The following is a 12,517-nucleotide window of genomic DNA, read 5'->3' as shown; positions in this document are numbered from 1 at the left end:
CGGCACCACAGAAGGAGGATTAACCAAGTGAGCCATGGCACTGGCCTTCTAGAGGTTCCTAAGAAGGCTTCTTCCTCACCCCCTTCCCAGCCTTTGATGATTGCCTGCAAGCCTTGGCAATCCTTGCCTTCTAGATGCATTCCCATAGTCTCTGCTTGGGTTGTCACATAGCCATCTCTTTATTTGTCAGGCGGGTTTGGATCTGAGAGATACTGTTTAATAACCAGGAGGTACAAATTTATAAAGCCAGATTTTCATATCTGAAAGATGAGTAGAAGCTGGTAGAAAGTGGGGAAGAGGCAAATCAATGAGAGCTCCAGACATGTGTCAATGGAGTGGACAATGGAAAAAAGATGTTCTGTTTTCAGTCGTGAGTCATGGAGTACAGTGGTTGAAGTTGGTCGATTGCCTATCAATATCAGATATTTTTATTTTTTTTATTTTTTTTTTTTTGACAGGCAGAGTGGACAGTGAGAGAGAGAGACAGAGAGAGAAAGGTCTTCCTTTTTGCCGTTGGTTCACCCTCCAATGGCCGCCGCTGCAGCCGGCGCACCGCGCTGATCCTGGCAGGAGCCAGGAGCCAGGTGCTTTTCCTGGTCTCCCATGGGGTGCAGGGCCCAAGCACCTGGGCCATCCTCCACTGCACTCCCTGGCCATAGCAGAGAGCTGGCCTGGAAGAGGGGCAACCGGGACAGAATCCGGCGCCCCAACCGGGACTCGAACCCGGTGTGCCGGCGCCGCAAGGTGGAGGATTAGCCTATTGAGCCACGGCGCCGGCTCAATATCAGATATTTTTAATCTCCAAACTGAAGATTTTGAATTCAAACACTTTGGGTGGAGATGAGGATGTCAGGGTAAACCTCACATTCTAATCAAAGAGGAACTGAACAGATCCAGGTGGCAATTGGAATTCCCATGATCCTGTGCTGCTGACATCTTGTATGACTATAAATTCCTCAAATGGTGAACAAGTCCTATCTACTATATGCCACTGTGCTGTTACTTAGAGGAACCGAAAATCAATGTGAACACATGTACAATGAATTAATATAACAATCAATGCATTAGGACTTTAGAGAACAAATAGAATACATCATGTATTGAAGTGTTTTTTTTTCCCTTCCTTTTTATTTATTTATTTATTTATTTGACAGGCAGAGTGGACAGTGAGAGAGAGAGAGGCAGAGAGAAAGGTCTTCCTTTGCTGTTGGTTCATCCCCCAGTGGCTGCTACGGCTGGTGTGCTGCGGCCAGCGCACCGCACTGATCTGAAGCCAAGAGCCAGGTGCCCCTCCTGGTCTCCCATGCAGGTGCAGGACCCAAGGACTTGGGCCATCCTCCACTGCACTGCCTGGCCACAGCAGAGAGCTGGCCTGGAAGAGGGGCAACCGGGACAGAATCCGGCGTCCCAACCGGGACTAGAACCCAGGGTGCTGGTGCCGCAGGCAGAGGACTAGCCTATTGAGGAGCCGCAGCGCCGGCCAAAGTGGTTTTCAATTCCTGTCATTATCACTCCTCTAAAGAGCCTTTCAGACATTCCTCCCTAGTTATTCCCTATGGTATTATCTTTTTTAAAAAAAAAAAAAAAGATTTATTTATTTATTTGAGAAGTAGAGTTCCCGAAATGACTGCAATGGCCAGAGCTGAGCTGATCCAAAGCCAGGAGCTTCTTCTGGGTATCCCACATGGTTTCGGGGGCCTAAGCACTTGAGGCATTTTTTACTGCTTTCCCAGGCTGTTAGCAGATGAGCTGGATGGAAGTAGAGCAGCTGGGACTCAAATCAGTTCACCTAAAGGATGCTGGTACTGCAGGTGGAGACTTAGCCTACTTAGCCACAGTGCCAGCCCTACCCGTCTATGGTATTATCTTAATGACACAGATATATTGTACATTGATTTTTATACCAGGGACCTTTAGAAAGGCACAAATCACCAATATCTCCTTCCAAGCCCTTTAAGTATGAGTTTTAGTCCCCGTAGACAATTCACATTTTAGTGATATCTCACCCTGGTGCATATATCCCCCAGCTACTCTAAGAATTGCTCTAGAATTGTGTGGAAAATTTCCCCAGGCCAGAGAAAACTATCCAAAATGGAGGTGTTATCCTCAGACTCCTATCAAAGTCAGTGGACAATGACTCACTGGCAGGAGGCTCAAAAGGCTCACCCATATGTACCCATGAGGGGACCACCTCTGTGATGGAATGCATACTCCAAAGCTCCTATAGCACAAAATGGAAGCTAATCTCTAGCCTGGACCACATCTTTTCTCACCTTTACCCTCCTCTTCTGTCCAGCTTTCCTGACTCCTCTTCTGCAGAAAGCACATTGTCAACAAATCAGTTTTATAAGAATCAATATCATAAGTGCCACATTTGGAAACCTGGCTTAAGACGTGGCCCTGGTGGCTAGAATAGCCAATGAGGCTTCATAAGCTCCATCTTCAAGGAAGGGTAGAATCCAGGTAGTAAAGAAGCAGGTTTATCGGTGTCACAAGGAGCAAAGTTTGGAGGCTTTCATGGATGATGCAAAGGTTAGCTTGCCTAAAGCAAAAGAGTAAAATTAAGGAGTAAATGTGTAAGAAGGGTAATAAGGTTAGAATGGCTATTCCATGTATCGCAGGGAGGCTAGATAATAGCATTTTCTGAAGAAAGCAAAACAATTCAATTTGTTCACTTTAGGGAATGACTTACTGCCTGCCTGCTTGTTCACTTCAGCATGGGAAAGAGAGACATAAGGAATAGTCCAAAGGTGATCCAGGGCAGGGTAACAAAATACAAGATTTTATGGTCCACCTATGGTGGCCGTAGGTTTGTAAAAAAAAAAAAAAAAATCAGTGAGTGATATTGGTGATGATCATACCAATTCTGAATAATAAAGCAGGGAAAAGTAGAGCTCTAACACAGAACTTCAAATTTGATACATTTCTAATTTTTTAAAGGTTTATTTTATTTATTTGAAAGTCAGAGTTACATAGAGAGAGGAGAGGCAGAGAGAGAGAGAGAGGTCTTCCACCCGTTGGTTCACTCCCCAGGTGGCTGCAACAGTCAGAGCTGCGCTGATCTGAAGCCAGGAGCCAGGAGCTTCTTTGGGTCTCCCATGTGGGTGTCGGGAACATCTTCTACTGCCTACCCAGGCCACAGCAGAGAGCTGGCTGGAAAGAGGAGCTACCAGGACTAGAACCGGCGTCCTTGTGGGATGCTGGCGCTTCAGGCCAGGCCTTTAAACCACTGTGCCACAGCACCGGACCTGATACATTTGTAATTACAAATTGCTACTCATTAAGGCTTCTATAACGTAATGGGATTACAAGTAAATGAAAAGGAGGAAGCTATATAGAAAAATTTTTTCATGAGTTTTTTTTTTTTAATCTTCAGAGAATTGATATTTTCAGAAAAGTAAGCTCAGAATTTGTCAGATGCTCTGCTTTTGGACAAAGGAGCTTCCAGCTGAGTTGCATCCTCCTCTTTGGCAGAAAAATCTGTCTTAGCTCACAGATTAATAAAGGGCCAATAAGGAGTCTTCTTTGAGGGACGCTTTGGTTAAATGCATTCATTAAAGAAAAACAGAGGCCAAAAGAGACTAGTAGGAATAAGAATAACCAAAGAATATTGGATCAAAAAGAAGGAACTATAAGTATCTAGAAAGAATGTGGAAGAAGACTTACTAGATTAAAAAGGAAATAAATAACAATTGACCAAGTATCTTTAAATTTGCTTAGATACAGATTTGTAGTTCTTGTTCCACCTTTTTATTGTTTCTCAGAGTTGAGCACATCTCTCCATACTCACTGCCTCTGCCTCTGTTTGGATAACAATCATTGCTCTCCTGGACTATTGTGACACTCTCCCAGTCATCTCTCTGCGTCATGCTTTGCCACTTCCATTGCTATCATTGATTTCCCACTCTGCTGCCATAAATCTTTCTAAAATATTCATCTACTCATTCCGTGCATATTTGCAAAGCACCTTTTGTGAGCGAAACACTCTTGGTGGATGTTGGGAAACAGCCGCTGCCTTCAGGGCACTTCCATCTATAATGGACAGCTGCAAACAGCTGTGATAGGGCTTTGAAGGGAAAGTGAGAGACATCACTGTAGAACTCATGGTGCCCTTGGGAAAAGGGAAGGGTCACGGATCTAAACCAAAGATAGTAACGCCTGCAGCTCTTGTTGGAGATTTTGATTGTTAGCTAAAAACAAGGGAAAGGCTGGCCAGGGGGAGGTTGTTGACAAGAAGAGATGTGAGTTTCTGTGAAGACCACTCCAGCTGCAGAATGGAGAAGAGGAGGATGCCAATTTAATTCAGTTTCTTCTTTTCCTCTTTTGAAAAGATCCTTCAACTTAGTGTCCTTCAACTTAGTGTACACAAGCTCTTTGTGAAATATTTTTGCCTCTGGCATCCATATCATCATTTATTGCAAGCTCTATCACAGGTTATACTTCTGATCCCCAATTCCTGGGCACACATGGAAACATTTAGATTTCCAGTTCCATTCCCAGAGATTGTCTTTCATTAATGGTGCTCTGACTTTAATGTGAACCGTTCTGGTGCGCGCATTGTGATGTAGTGAAAAAAGCCACTGCTAGCGACGCTGGTATCCCTTATGGCCAGCAGCTCTGGCTGCTCCACTTCCAATCCAATTCCCTGCTAGTGTCCTGGGGAAAGCAGCAGCAAATGGCCCAAGTCTTTGGGCTCCTGCTACACACATGGGAGACCTGGAAGAAGCTCCTGGCTTCAGCCTGGCCTGGCCTCAGCCTTTGTGGCCAACTGGGGACTGAACCAGCAGATGGAAGATCTCTCATTGTCTCTCTCTCTCTGCAAACTCTGCCTTTCAAATAAATAAAATAAAATCTTAAAAAAGTTAGCCTTGGGACAGCACTGTGTCTTAGCTGGTAAGGCCACTGCCTACAGTGCCAGCATCCCATGTGGGCTCTGGTTCGAGTCCTGGATGCTCCACTTCCTATCCAGCTCCCTGCTAATGTACCTGGGAAAGCAGCAGAGGATAGCCCAAGTGCTTGGGCCCCTGCACTCACGTGGGAGACCTGGAAGAAGCTCCTGACTCCTGGCTTCAGATCAGCTCAGCTCCAGCCCTTGTGGCCATTTGGGGAGTGAACCAGCAGATGGAAGATTCTGTCTCTCTCTGCCTCTGCCTCTGCCTCTCTAACTCTACCTTTCAAATAAATAAATAAATAAATAAATATTTTTAAATTTTTTTTAAAAAAGTTAAACTTTCTAAATAGACAATATAGAGCAGTGCTGTGCAAATGGAACTTTCTGTGATGGAATTATTTTAATCAATATGGTATAATATAATTGCCATTAATCGTAGGTAATTAATGAGCACTTAGAACATGGCACTAGTGCCACTGAGAATCTGATTTGTCACTGTCACTAATGTCAGTGAATTGAAACCTAAATATTCAACTATGGCTAGTGAGTACTAAGTTGAATAGTTCAAGTATAGACTCTAGTCTGAGAAATGTTCTATATGAAGTTATGCTCAACATGCAGCTCCCTGTTTCAGTCCAAATACAGACTCCACACTCCAGGAGCCAGCTGTCTCCTAGTCATTTTTCTAGCCCCTCCATGGCCAGCTTCCAAATAGTTTTTAGGTCTCTCATCCAAAAGCTTCAACTTGACTCTGTCATGTCTGGTTTTGACACCCTTCCTCCACTATTATAAACATGCACCTCTTAGTGTCTATAGCAGTTGGTATATCTGGATATACCAACCTCTGTATATAATTGCTGTGTAAGCAAGCAAAAAACAAAGAGGCAGATTCATTTACTTAAGTGACTTACCCGAGAGTCACTTACCTAAGTAAGGCATGGTGGTAGGTATTGGTAATTCAAAGATGGCTGTTTTTATACTGAGACTTTGATATGTGAAATTCCATAAAGCTAAACCCCAGAGTTATTCTAACTGACCTTTAATTGCTAATAATGTCGATATCATGTCCCCAGTCTCCCTGAGGTTAACTTTACAATGTTTGAGGGAGGGGCATGGTTTGGGAGTGAAGAAAAAAAAATTGAACTAGATTGTATGGATTGACTAGATTGACTCTGTCACCTAGGAACTCTGTGACATCAGGAAAGATGTTAACTTACTTAGACTCTCTATAGTCAGTTTTCTCAACTAAATGAGTTAGCAGTGGTACACACCCCTCATTGTTGCTAGTGAATTATATTGGTAAAGGACTAAAGAGCTTAGGATAATAGCTGACGTACATTAAAACATGAAATGTTAGTCAAGTAAAAGCAAACTTTAAAATATACTTAATATTGCTAGATAACGATCTTATATTTGAATTGGAAGGAAAATTAGGAGAAACTAATATTGATATTTATCTTCAATAGTTGGGTGAACATCTGTGTTCTCTGGAACATGGTCAGGGTGAAGGAATGGGGTAGAATTATGGATACAAGACAGATTCATGGTAAAGTAAACTGCTCTATGAGTCATTCAGAGACCAGGGAATGGGAGGAATAGGTGCAAAGGCCTTGTGGAAAAGTAAAAATGAAACAGCCAAGATTTAAACGAAATCTGGTATAAGTTGATGTGAAGGACAAGCTTCTTGAAAAATGTCTCATTTCAGAATCTTTTATCACATTTCAAATATGAGTTGAGAGGATTTTGGAAACAGAATTTGAGCTTCCACCATTCCATTTCCAAATGACACTTGTTCTTGCCTTGTCCACTTAAATCACGACCCTTTCTTAGTGGCACCCTATTTTGCTGACTCAGTATTAACCTCTTAGTCCTTGTAGGTACTCGTGGGAGAGAAAAAGTCAGGATGTGCTGCTCACCTCTAGGGGAGAGACCAGGGCCCAGCATGGCTCACCAGACACATTCTTCTAGGACTTAGAAGGGAATGAGCCATGGGCTGGATAAAATCATTGAGTCATTCATTCCCTTCATTCCTGGACTCCACGGCTAAGGAATTCCTATAGCTTAAGGCTTCAGAGTTTGCTCTGTTTTCTTACTGGTTCTTTGGAATTTGGTCTATTTAAAATTCCAGTAAGTAAATATACTTCCTGAAAATACCATTTGCAGCCTATATTAGCCAAAGTTAATTTTTGGTGTAAATAATCCAAATTAATATGGCCCTATACTCATACTTACAATCTAAAGACTGCATAGTGAAATAGATGGTAACCCATTTACAGATGGAGATATCAGAGCTTAGAGAGACAAGGAGGATTAATTGCCCAAAGCCACCTAGACAGTAAATGAAAGAACAGGACTTCACACTCATATATGTCTGCATTAAAACTCAAACCTCTGTGCTGTGCTTTTCAACCTCAAGCAGCAACAGCAAAAATAAAAGTATGGATTAAATTCTAGCACATTATCAAATTGACACTATCTGTAAAATGACCTTAAAAACTACTGATAATAAAGATCTTTTTTATTCCTTAATTTTTTACAATAACATGCTTTCAATTGACTTTTTTTAATCATAAGCTTAATGCACCACAAACCATGTTTGACAAGTAAAAAGACCACTGTTCCACAGGAATATAGACAAGGGCTGCAAACAATAATCAAATCATAAGATGTTGATTACAAAGGAAGGAGGGGAGTTTGAGGGAGGGAGAGAAAGGGGAAGTACAGTTATCTTCTTAGAATTTTATCCATGAAATCTCTTCTCTTTATATTAAAAAAATAAAGAGACACTGAGATAGCGAAAAATAAAAGATCTAATGTGGACTATTTTTGGCTGAGACTTAAGGAATACAGTGTAAGTTAAGAGAAGCAGTCACACACTACTGTTGAAGTCTCTGGGGTTGGGATTGAATTTAGAATAGAAGGAGATTCTCTGAAATGTGTAACAGTTCTCTTTCCCATTTTCTTCCACACAAGAACTCCACTATAGAGATTCTTTTCATAGGCTCTTGCTAAAATCCACTTGATGCAAGTTTCTTTTAACTTATAAGTTGATAAACTTAAATTCCCTCACACTGTGAATGAGATGTAGGTTGACTTCTTTCTATAGTCATTTTGGTCATGTTGGAATGTACCATAAGTAATTCTACTTTGGAAGTCATTTTATTTTTCATAGAATTATATGTCTCATATAGACTGTTTCAGTCCAAATGAGAGTCACTAAACTGCCAATTGTTTCTAACTATGCATTGAAAAATTTGAAATTCAAGCATACCTTTTGATAGCACACATTTTCCATGAATTCTTTTTTATATAAAGATTTATTTATTTATTTGAAAGTCAGAGTTACACAGAGAGAGAAGGAGAGGCAGAGAGAGAGAGAGAGGGAGGGAGAGGTCTTCCATATGCTAGTTCACTCCCCAATTGGCTGCAATGGCCAGAGCTGCGCTGATCCGAAGCCAGGAGCCAGAAGCTTCTTCTGGGTCTCTCACACAGGTGTAGGGGCCCAAGGACTTGGGCCATCTTCTACTGTTTTCCCAGACCATAGTGGAGAGCTGGATTGGAAGTGGAGCAGCTGGGACTCGAACTAGCACCCTTATGGGATGCAGGCACTGCAGGTGGTTGCTTTACCCACTCTGCCACAGTGCCCTCCATGAACTCTTTGAAGGATCTTCATGTGTATAGATTTCAAAATTTTTTGCAACAAAATAAACTTACCTTTGGGAGTGGCATTGTGGCATAATGGGTTAAGCTGCTGCCTGCAACACTGGTATCCTATATGGGCGATCATTGGAGTCCTGGCTGTTCTACTTTCTATCCAGTTCCCTGCTAATGTACCTGGGAAAAGCAGTGGAGGATGGTCCAAGTCCTTGGGCCCCTGCAACCACATGAGAAACCCAGATGCAATTTCAGGCTCCTGGCTTTGATCTGGCCCAGCCCCAGCCATTACAGCCATTTGAGGAGGAAACCAGCGCATAGAAAATCTCTCTCTCTCTCTCCCATTCTGTGACTCCGTCTCTCAAATAAATAAAAAATAAATCTTTTAAAAATATAAACTTACCTTTTAATTCCATAATTCATGGACTTTTTGAAGCATTCTCTGATTTGAAAACAAAATGCATACTCAACTTGTATAAGTTTGTTGCTGAGCTAATTTCATTTTAACATTTAAAAGATTACTTTAGTTGTTCCATACCTGGAAAGCCAAGCTCTGAATCATGCTTTGGGGTGACAGCACAGTAGGGATCTATACTAACTCTGCAAGAAAAAGCACCTATTCTGAATTTATTAAAAGTGCATCAACATCAAAAGTATGAACTTTATTGTCATAATTTAATTGTTTAATAGTTCTAAGCATGCACAAATATGAGTTTAGGGGATATTATTTTGAAGATGACCTTTCCCTGTAATGTGATTCTATTCTTCTGAACTGTTCGATGTATACAGAATTGGATTTTAATTAAATTATCTTGTATACTTTTGAATCCAAAGCACAATCATCACTTTATGAACTGTATGTGAATTTTTCACCACAAATTTAAAAACCATAGCCTAACTTTTATTCTATGTCTTCTTGCTCTCTTTAAAACTACTGGCAATGGCTGTTGGCTCATTTAATATCAGTATACTCAAAACATAAATGAAAAAAAAACTATGACCAAAAAAAATCATCCAATGTAATATGATCCCAAGTTATCATCCACGTAGCATATTTGGAACCATCTACAGCAAGGCTCAGTTCCTTTTTTTGCATGGAAAATTGAAAAAGAACTAAACAACTGAAATTATAGTGTTTACAAAGGACAACTTTATAAGCCAGAAAGAAACTGCCCTAAATTTCTGCCAATGGCAGGAAAGAAGGCTTTCCTCCAAAGCCCAGCCAGAAGGTTCCATCTGCCAGGTGATACTGCAGTACTAAGGAACAGATGATTCTATGGTTTGCCCTGATTCCCCCACCCTACAGGGAGTCTAACATATAGGATGTAACAGGAGGAAGGATGCAATAAAACTGGCCTGTCCAAAAGATGCTGCAAAGTTAATATCTGCTGATAAAAGTCCTTGATAGATGGAAAAATTTCAAGTACTTGCTCTTAAGGGAACATACAGAAGTTGTAGGAAATGGAAAACAAGGTAACTGGAAACAAATCTTGATACTCTTCTTCAACTCTTATCAGCCAAGAATCCAGGTCCTCCTGTTTTAGGAACACCCACCTCAGTTCGTTTTATGTAATAAGGACAAGGTGACCCACACTAGGTAGAGACAGTGGAAACGGGGGAGTTCTTTGCACTCAATGATAAACAAAATAAGCTAGATCGTAACAGAGGCCTAGCAACAAAAGCCCCTAGTAAAGTAAAGAAAGTGATGTAGACAACATTTGGCAGTGGGAAGTACCACATCTATGGCTGTTTTGGAAGCAGTAATGAGTTTAAGTCTGAATTCCAGATTCCATGAGACTTGAGGGAGGGTAGATAAAATCTCAGTTTAAAAGCAGCCAGGGTAGGATCAGGCACAGAGAAATGACACAGTAATCTTTCCAAGACCAAGAAGAGTGCTTTATTCATGTTTGGGACCCATTTTCTTGCTTAGTGCCTGGCATGTAGGGACTACAATTGAGCCTACTAACTATTCCACTCACTCATTTTGAAACATTTTCTCCATTTGGTTTCATGGTCTTACCTTTTTTTTTTTTTTTTTTTTTTATTTGAGCTCCTCTGGCTATGCCTTGTTAGCCCCCTTGAAGTGTTTCTTCTCACAACACCATAATATCTCTATGTGAATGTCTCATTGGTACCTAAAATTCAAAGCATTCAAAATATACTCATCCTTTCTCCATTACCTGAACTTTCTCTTGTGTTCCCTGGCTCTTTGAATAAGACCATCATCTTCCCCAAAATTTAAATTACAGGCTTGGTGACAGCCTTTCTGCATTCACCCCCTCACCATCTCTAATCACCAAATTCATTGATAGGTTCTTCTGAATAGTGTTCAAAACTATTAACCATTTTTTAAAAACTGGATGTCACTACCCTAGTTAGGCCACTATTATTTTTTTGCCTGTATTAATGTAAAATCTACAAAAAAAATCCTTCCTCCAGCCTTATTATCATTCAATGAATTCTTGGTATTGTTAGCTAAACAGATCTTTCAAAAACACATTTTAAATAATTTATTATTTAAATTTTTAAGGTGAATAAGTTTCATATATTTTATATATATAGATTTAGGAACATAATGATGCTTCCTACTCTACCCTCCCTCCTACCCATGTTCTCATTCTTCCTCCACCTTCCACTCTTATTCCCTCTCAATTTTTACAATAATCTACTTTCAGTTTGCTTTGTATTCATAAGATTAGCTCTATACTAAGTAAAGCGTTCATCAACTAGTAAGAGACAAGGGCTATAAACAATCATCAAATCTCAAAATGTCAGTTTCACTCCTATACATCACACTTTTTAACACTCTGTTAGTTATCACAGATCAAGGAAAACATATGGTATTTGTCTTTTTGGAACTGGCTTATTTCACTAAGTATAATGGTTTTCAGTAAAAACACATTCTTAAAAGGATCACAAGGCTCATCTTGTTAGGGTGCCTGATTATTTTTCCCGGATCCTCTTTTAACTACTTCCTCCATCTCCTTCCAAATTTATTCTAGAACCAAGTTGACACTGTGCTGTTTATAAAACTTCAGACCTTTGCATGTTGCGCTCTATACTTGAATACTCTCCCTCTTTTTTCTGACTATTCCTACACATCTTGAAGGCCACCCCTTATATGTCACCTCTTCTGGACCATGTTACCTACTCCAAATATCTGATCACAGAGCTTCTCGGGGGGTATCGTGACTGAGTTTTACTCTCTTATATTATCTATCAGGATGTAATCTGTGTAAGGGCACTGACTGGGACTCTTCCTGGCACATTATTTTTTGCCAATGAATAGAAGGAAGGCTTGTTGAAATACTCTGAAGAAATTTGTATAAATAGGATTTAAAATTTAACATGAACATAAGGAAGCTGTGGCTATTATGAGTGTGTGGTCCTTTTGAAGGGTCATATAGGAACATTGTGATAGATTAAGAGCAGCTGCAAATTCTTTGACATTTACTGCAGAAAAGTAAAAGTATATTACCTCTCCCCTTGGATTTGTACCTAGCATTTAAAAAGGCAGGTAGTTTCTTATCTTATTGTCTTGGACTCCTGAATGCCATGAAAATGTCTGACTATCCTACTGGAGAGACTATTTGGAGAGGTTCTAACACTACATGGAGAGGGCGAGAGGGCCGTCTGAACCATGTTTTATAACCATTCTTATCTGCCCTTCAGGAATGTGAGTGAAGCCCTCTTAGATCCTCTAATATTAAAGGAAGCATGTTGCTAGGTACAAGTGATCTCTAAAGATTCCACATGATCAGGAGAATTGCACAGTAGAGCCTTGCCAAAAAACATCACCTCAATAATTATGAGATAGATTATGGCTTTTATATTGTCACTAGGCTTTAGATCAGTTTGTTATACAATTATAGATAACCATAGTATTCAATGCTTCCTTTTCACTAACTGTAGGAGATGTAATGTAGGGAAGAGATTTTCTTAATCTTGCCATGTTCTCTTTCTGCTGTGTTG

General features: G+C 40.4%; 1 long non-coding RNA gene across 4 annotated transcripts in view; it reads left to right on the top strand.

The window, feature by feature from the left end:
- LOC149122370 (uncharacterized) overlaps nucleotides 1-12,517 on the top strand; it is a 132,424-nt gene that overhangs the window by 97,697 nt on the left and 22,210 nt on the right. The gene's annotated exons all lie outside the window — the stretch shown is intronic.

The sequence above is a fragment of the Oryctolagus cuniculus genome, chromosome 14 (assembly GCF_051225735.1).
Source record: "Oryctolagus cuniculus isolate XC-2025 breed Fujian yellow rabbit chromosome 14, ASM5122573v1, whole genome shotgun sequence".
NCBI classification, from domain to species: domain Eukaryota; kingdom Metazoa; phylum Chordata; class Mammalia; order Lagomorpha; family Leporidae; genus Oryctolagus; species Oryctolagus cuniculus.
This window is presented reverse-complemented; position numbering and strand designations above follow the sequence as displayed.